Source organism: Mesocricetus auratus, unplaced genomic scaffold (assembly GCF_017639785.1).
Source record: "Mesocricetus auratus isolate SY011 unplaced genomic scaffold, BCM_Maur_2.0 Super-Scaffold_100009, whole genome shotgun sequence".
Classification (NCBI taxonomy): domain Eukaryota; kingdom Metazoa; phylum Chordata; class Mammalia; order Rodentia; family Cricetidae; genus Mesocricetus; species Mesocricetus auratus.
The window spans coordinates 37,034,747-37,043,128 of record NW_024429193.1 but is presented as its reverse complement, the minus strand read 5'-3'; the positions used below and the strand labels follow the sequence as shown (position 1 = coordinate 37,043,128).

General features: G+C 42.0%; 1 long non-coding RNA gene across 1 annotated transcript; it reads left to right on the top strand.

The window, feature by feature from the left end:
• The first annotated feature begins 2,543 nt into the window (after window positions 1–2,543).
• On the top strand, window positions 2,544–6,053 carry LOC110342200. The gene is made up of 3 exons (XR_002384217.2): window positions 2,544–3,203; window positions 3,297–3,419; window positions 5,456–6,053. It is a non-coding gene; the product is annotated as an uncharacterized LOC110342200 (long non-coding RNA).
• The last annotated feature ends 2,329 nt before the right edge of the window (window positions 6,054–8,382 follow it).

Here is an 8,382-nt window from a genome sequence, read left to right as displayed (position 1 = left end):
AAGTTGTACTACAGTAAATACTGTAACTATTTCTTCATCACTGTGGATGTATTCTAAATAAGCAGAGAAATGCTGTTTCTTTTTAAATTTACTGCTTTAAAGATACTACTGAGACAAAGACAAATTCATTCTATAAATACTCATAGACATTTCCCATTGTCTTGTATACCTGGTCCCCACCTTGCAAAAAGTTTTCACATTTTCACTATCAGTGGAGAGAAATTAAGGGACCTATTGTCCCTTAAAGTGTCCTTGTTGGGCTGGGTATTGGTGGCACACACCTTTAATCGCAGCACTCAGGAGGCAGAGGCATGTGGATCTCTATGAGTTCAAGACCAGCCTGGTCTACAAGAACTAGTTCCAGGACTTCCTCCAAAGCTACACAGAGAAACCAGAAAAAAAACAAATGAAAAGAAAAAGTGTGCTTGTCTGCCTGGGGAGGAAAGGAAAATGATTCCCAACTCCTGTGACTACAGAGAGGTTGAGCTACTTCCATGTCCTCAAGTTTCTGCCTCCACAGATTTCACTTGGTCAGCTTTCCCATTACCTAATTTAAGAAATTTGTTTGAGGGTCGAATGGAATAGATGGAAAAATGTTTGCAGCTCCTGCAGGGAAGGTGTAGTGCCACTGCCTGCTGGCCTTCTCCAGGAACACCCACATGGAAATGGGACTGAACAGCTCCCCACAGCACCCTGCTCTCATCTCAGCCACCTTCAGAGCCTTGCCTCGAATTTTCTGTCCCTGATATGACTCTAGCCCCACACCCACCCCACCTTACCCTGCACTAATGTGCACACACACACACACACACACACAACACACACACACACACCTCTATGTCAGGCCTGCCTTCATTTTCCTATAAAATACTTCCTGTCCAAGGTACATTTGAACACACTGGGCTCCAGAGTCTTCATGGAAAATGGTTATATAGGGTTCTGACAAGCAAGGCTAAGAATGAATAGAATATGTTCCCTACAGAGAACTGTATATGTGTCTTTGGTGACAGCCTTGCTTTCTGCTCACACTAGAAAGGGTGGATATAGAGGATGTTTCCAAGCATGCTGTCTGTGTTGTCAAATGGCAAATGTCTAACACTGGCTTAGTGGGCCCCTCCTGCCTCTAGAATGCTACCATCTATGCTTATCACTTGCTCTGCTCCACCAGTAACAGACCCAGCCTCTGCTTCTAAGTTTCCTTCAGGAGTAGTTGGAGTTGGCTTATGGATGTTTCACACAGTGGTCAGCTAAGAGCAAACACTGAGGAAACACAGGGGAAGAGAATGGCTGTCAACCTGCTTTATTGCTGGCCATTTCAAGAAGTGCCTCTGTCATCTGTCTTCCCAAAACACATGTCAGTTTGCAATATTGATAAACTAGTTGCTCTCTTTCCCAAATTCCAATCTAAGAGTTCAGTCTTCATCAATTAATTTCTCCAAAAAGCTGTATCCCTCCAACACTAGGGAATGGGTCAGCTCTTGGCTGGCTTTGTCTCTCTCTAAGGTCAACATTTTTGGTCCAGGACTCACAGTATATGATGTGCTACGTTCTCTCACCCCTTGATAGACAAGTGTTCAGTATCCAAAAGACAAAGCATCTTTGAAGCCTCTGGGAGAAAAATCCACTTTCATCAGAGTCTGTGTTGGAAACCAGTCACTCATCCCTTGGCAGCACTATGACACAGTGCTCAGGCACCTGTGACCTATAGATGTCTTACTGCCCAATTTCCACATCTATGAAGAAGGCCCACTGGATCTTGACTTTTGTTCCTATTTCCTTTTCTCTGAAATGTACATTTAAAAATACATTTTACAATAATATCATGAGAAATAAGATAACTTCCCAATATCTGACTGAATACCAAAGAGAATAAAATAATTTACAATTTTCCCGATTGCAATTTTAAAAAATGTTTATCTATGACTTTAATGGAATGCTATGTTTCAAGGGACTCCACACAATTTAACAACATACATTGCCCTATAGGGAAATTCTCATAGAAGCCAAAGATCATTGCCATTAAAGCAAGCAGGTTGTTTGTTTAAAGAATCATGTTTCTCTTAAATGTCCCAAACCTGAAAATATTGCTTTAAATTAAATCCAGGACACCACAAAGGGAGGAAGAGGTAGTTGTTGAAAAGATTTCATGATGAGAAATGATGCAATTGTTTTCTATCCATTATTCTTTGTGTTTCCCTGTCATTAATGAAAGCAAAAACAAGACAAAAATAAAATTTTAATAAGAAAAAAATACATGTTAAGTGAAAAGCCATGATTAACTTATTAAGAGCCATTAAGTTTATAATTACAAGGGTTCTATTACATTAAGATACCGATTTTTTTAAAAGCCAGAAATAATACCTACTGAAACTCTAATTATTTAAATGAGAAGAGAAAGAGGCACGCTATCTACTCTGACAGAGATTAAAATCAATTTAATTGCTTCTCTGCTGCATTGACATGGTTCTTGCTGTGAGTCAAGCAACCAAAAAGAGAAATTAATACTGGAGCTGTTAATCAGGTCGTGTCTGCATACTCTGGTTTGATTACATCAGGGAGAAAGCCTGCTGCCCTCTTCCTGTTGTAGCGGGGTTAGCTGTGAGGGATGCTCAATATTCGGAGCCTGTGATAGGGTGAGACAAGGCTGGGCCTTTGGAAATTGCAGGTAGTTGTGCTCCAGTGTGGGTAAAGGCAGTTCTTTCAAGTCAGAGTTTTGTTGCAAATTAAAATCACCCTTTGGTGCCTGATTCCAGTATCCACGGAGTGAAGCACAAAGAAACACAAGGGCATTGGCGGGGCTAGAGAATGAGAAGAAATGGGAGTGCCTGGCTAAGAGCGATGATTCTGTCCCTATGAAGTCTTAACCACATATTTCTCTGAGTAGAGGGCAGCAGTTTCCGGAGGTCAAATACCAGCTCCTTTGCCAGAATTAGACCACGCCTTTGAAAGCCAGGTCGAGTAGCAAGCAAGCCAGAGGCACACCTCGGTGTTATCCACCCTTGTGTCTGTTGCCTTTAAAAGGCTTTTGTTAAACACCAGCGCTGCTTGAACATCCAGGCGCATCTACGTTTGGCACACTGACGTATCTGATTATAAGAAAATGGTACTGTGAAATATTTATGAGTCTGGAAATACAAACCAGTACCCCACCTCATCACGGCTTATCAGCCTTTGTTCGCTTCACAGATGACAAGAGACACCGGGTAAGTGGGGTTGTCAAGACTAATAGATCTCGGGCACTTTGCCCCAGTGGAAGAGTTCAGTTTCTCCTAATGCCCTCCTTTTATTTTTTTCAGGAAACTTTAGCCTCCCCCCACTTCTTGTTTGCCTTCTCTTGCCAGACCTACAGATGAACAATGATATTTCACAAGCATGTGCATTCAGGAGCTCAGTCCTGTGTGACCCTCTCGGCTCCCTCGGTAAGTGAGGGTGAAGCTTGGATTAGGGATTGAGAAATTTGTTTCATATCAGGGAAGAAATTGTCTCTGGTCTTTTAACAAAATCCCTTCCTACAGCACAAGGGAGGGGGGAAAAGGGTCCATCCAGACAAGGTGGAGCCAAAGCGTATCCAGAGCAGGAGACGATGGGAGGAAAACAGACAAGCCACATCACTCTCCAGAGATAACTCTGACATGCTTTTTACATTTCAAAAATAAAAATAATCCCCCGCTCACGTCAGCCCACAGGATGGTGGAGCCCAGGTCACGTATCCTCAGGACCTATAGATGGCTATGCCTGGCTCTTTTTCATCAAATACGACTCATCCTACTATATTGGATCACCTTGCTGTTAGCCTGGCACTGTCCCTCCCCATTTCAATTTGACCAAATTGAAACAGATGCCCAGAGGCCGCGGAGATCAGGACTGGTATAACAAAATTTGGAGCCGGTTTCCCAGCTTAAATCAATATTTAACGGTAAGCCTGCTTTTATTTATTTATTTTTTGGCAGGCTTTTACTGGCAAATATCACTTTAAACTGAAAGCCAGAAGCCTTAATTATAAAGGATGCCATTCAGGCTATATTTTGAAAAACAATAACTCATTTGACAAGACAACCTGGTGGTTCAAGGGATTTCACTCCCCGGAAGAAGTCAAGGCAGAAGGTGTTATTGTTTTCTATCTCCTTCAAGGATGTATTTAATTATCTCATCTTCACACATGCAGAAACAGTTCTAATAGGGGAAGGGAGGGAGAGAGAGAACTGAGAGCTCTTCGCTGTCTAGTCAAATCAAGTAGAAGCCCCAGGCCACCTGAACCAGAGAGATGCTCCAAACTAATGCAGAGAGGGCAGGAAGGACCTGCAAATTCTACCCCATAGCTCAGTGCAAGGAGAAACATCTCCCAGAGTCAGGAAAGGGCACCCGAGAAACTGACACAGATACAGTGAGGGCCAGTGTGAATGCGATTCCTTGGTGACCTTTAACTCGCTCTGTCATTCTCTGACATATGTGGTGAATTTTCTCTGGATGGGCCAAACAATGCAACAACTAGGAAGGAGTAACATCAGGTCAAAGCTAGAAGCTACATCTGCTCCGAAAGACCGGACTACAGGTTTTATATCTTTAGTGTGACCTTTGTTTTTTTTAATAAATAGAAAACAACAAATTCCCCTCACATACAACAGTCACAGGAAAATGTAAAATGGGTGATTTGTATAATTTGTATACATTGTTCATAAAGATTTAAACCTTAAACATACAAAGTTTAAAAAGTGAATCCCCTTCCAACATAGCTAGTGAGTACTCATCCATCTCAAGGAATCGATTTTGCAATGTACATTCAAATAATTAGCAAGCAGTAGCGCGTGTTCTGAGTGCACAGACTCCATGAGCCTGTCTTTGAAAGGCTGCTGCTCACCCTCCAAAGGAATTCACGAGTTTCAAAAGAAGGAAGTTGCCCCTCACTTAAATATACAGATTGTCGGGTGGTGGGTGGGAAAAGCAGTGTAATACAGCTCCCTGGAAAACAGAAGGGACTCCAAGCAATCATCACAGTGGTAGAAAGGAGACAAGAACCCAGTAGGGCACCCACTCAGACACAAAGCCTATTCCCCGACTCCCACCTGCCACAACACATAACCAGAGTGGTGCTATTTCTATATGGCATTGCGCTCCACGTGCAGATAAGTTTCTGTGATTTCACGGTCACTTCTGAGTCCTGTGCCCTTTTCCCTGTGTAGTTGAAACCCCTGAAAACTTCTCCTGAACTCTCAGCACACCCCCCTTCCACCAGCCAACCCAGGCCTTGCAACAGACAAATTTTAACTTGCCTTCTGCTTCGCCTCCAGCTTCTGAGCAAAATACAGTGACTTCCACGGGATCTCTTCCAGACAGTCCTGTGGGATCTCACACCCACCTCATCAAGCAGAGGGAGGGAGGGTTCCCCCCATCCACTACTACACAAGCGAGCGCGTGCAATTGTGAGGCTTTAATTTGACTCCGCTTCCCTTTGCAGCTTGTCTGTCTCTCCCATGTCTGCCACCGCAGCAGGAGCTTAAGAGAACAGAGGAGAAGGAGCTCTCGTGAGAACCCGGGGAGTTTTGGCAGAACCTTTGTGGGAACCATATGGCAGCAACTTTGCAGTACATGAAACATTTTGAAGGGGGGAAGACACTACTGTTCCCAAAGAATGTCCCTTGTCTGTCTCAAGCATACTGAGTACCTCTGCCAAAAGACAGAATGTGCCTTTCTGGGAAGTTAGTGTAAATGTAGATGATACCTAGCCTTGGTTTATCACAGGTCAGCGTGATACCCAGAAATAGATTTGACTAACTTAAAATAATGAAAATGGAATATGTAGTATTTCTCATACTTCCTAACAACCACCCCCCCCCGTAGCACAGTTATATTTGTCATAATGAATCGTGGCAAAATAGATGGTTTACAACTTTTTTTTATTTGTAACAGGCTCTTTTTGTCAATGAGCAGTTTTGGCTGGAACAAAGGCAACAATTTAGGGTCTCCTCAGTTTGCTTTCTCTTCTCTTACTTCACTCTCTGGTCTTTCCCAAGATTCACCTTGTTAATTTGAAACAAATAAAACAAAGAGAGATATGTGCTCCTTCCAGTTCTATGAGGCTGTCTCCTTCAGAAAGTGAAGCAAATAGGTTTGCGTAGTCATCAGTGGGTCATGACTTTTCAGTCAGCCCACATCTCTGTGGATTTCTCACAGAATCATTCACACTGGCCAGGAGTCGGCCAACAACAAGGACCCTCCACAATTAGGGTCACAAAGAAAAGGCCCAGGGAAGTTGGTCTTACCCTGTACAGCTTTGTGCATTAGGATTTAGGCACAAAAATTATAAGAAAAATGTTGCAAAGTAGCTAAATTGTAGGTGAGGCAGAAAATACCTTTGTCTTAAACTCTACCCTGTGAAAACTCACTTAAGGGAGTTAGGAAATAGAAATGGCAATAGAATAAGAGACTGGAAGTGAGGACTGCAGGACTGACTCAGCAGTAGGAAGCACTGGCTACTCTTTCAGACAGCCTAGATTCAGTTCCCAGCACGTACACACACGGCAGCTCACAACGGTCTACAGCTGCAGTTCCGGTAGATTAGACACCCTCTTCTGGCCTCTGCACATGATGCACAAAACCTCATGGGCGAATACACATATATACATAAAAATAAATAAATTTTAAAGGAAAGAAAGAGGGAGGGAGAGAGGACAGATGTTGGAACAAACTGGGAAAACAAGGGAACCTTGGGAGACAGAAGAAGGAATAGGGAGGGAGTAACAAGGAGAGGAATGAATGGGAGTAAGAATAAGGACATTCTATGAGGAAACCTTACATTTTGTATGCTAACTTAAAAATTAATAAAAGGATTTTTAGGAAGGAAATCAAATTGAACTGGAAAAGCAGACAATTCTATTCAGACAAACCAGGCTATCAAAACATAACAGCTAGAATTTTCTAGGACATCACCACTCCCAAATCACCACTGATTTAGAACTTTGAGCGTGTCCTTCATGCCAAACTGATACCCTACAGATAGTTTGAATTTTCTGATAAATTTTAACATAAGTCCACATCTTGTGTGACATAGAAATGGTTTATTTCCTATGTTATCTTGACTTCTTCTCCCCTAAGCTTTTGAAGAGCTCATAAAATCCCAAGCCAAAAAAAAACCTCTCAAGACCTTTAGCAGAAATGCTCCTGTTCAAGCGACCAAAGCTTTGGTCAACTGGAAGCACAATGGAAATGTCTTAACAAAGAAGGATGCATAAGCATCTTCTAACCCCAGTTACTAAAGGCACGTAAGTGTTAGTTAGCAGCCATTGAGAACACATCATAGGCAGGGTGAGTACTAATATCTTTTCCTTCCTCTGGGCAGAAGCTGGATGTTTTTAAGAAGTAGTTATTGATCAGAGGGACTCACTCATTCAAGAGGAAGTATACATGATTAGATGAGCTCTCATCTTCTAAGACCACTGTTAGGCTTTTTTAAAAATAGCATTAGTTTCCTTTTAAAAGAATGATATGGAAGAATGAATTGGGATGGTGTTTCAGAAGTCAACAAGGGCATCATCAATGTGTCCTAGTTCAACATCCTTGGTATTTCACTTAACATATCAGAAATCCTCAACGGAAAATGTGGTATTCCAATAGTGATAATGATAGTGAGACTTACATCTAGTCTAAAGTCATTTCTCTGGACAAGAAAGAGTAAGTGTTTGAGCATCAGCTAGAAGAGTTAGTTGCATCATCTAGGACCTGTGGCTGGAGGACTCAAACTGAGATTAATTTCAACAACTTGGTAGTTTGTAAATAATTGCTCAGCATTATCTACAGGAGCTGTTGAGTACTAAAATGGGAAAGAGCATCTTTTTTCCTATGGGCCTCCAGATCGGATCTTCCCTGTTCTCTTTGCAAATTTAGATGTTGGCCAGGGAAGTGCTACTACTCAAGAATTTACCCAGGAATCTTCATGCTCTGCTCCAAAGCAATTTAATTGCATTTTTCTTACACTATACAAAGTATGTCAGCACATGAATGGCAGTGTGGTGTATATACAGTGAATCAAGTTTTGTCAGCTATAAAGAAGAATGAAATTCTATTTTTTGCAAGAAAACATACAACTGGGGACCATTATATTAAACAAAATGAGCCAAACTTAGGACTAATACTCCATATATCCACTCATATGTGGATCTTGGACTTTATTTAGATATGTAAAATCATACATGAGTGGAGTGAGGAGCAGAGAGATATGAGCCTAGAACAAGAAAACAGGGGTGAGGTTGGAGGAAAAGAGGGGAGTAGCCAGGAGGCTGGTAAGGAGTGGAGAGTATGCAAGTGAATACAGCCAAAAGGTGTGATACATGTGAGTGAAAGGTCTGTGTGAAATTCATCACCATGTACAAAGAATGAACATCAATA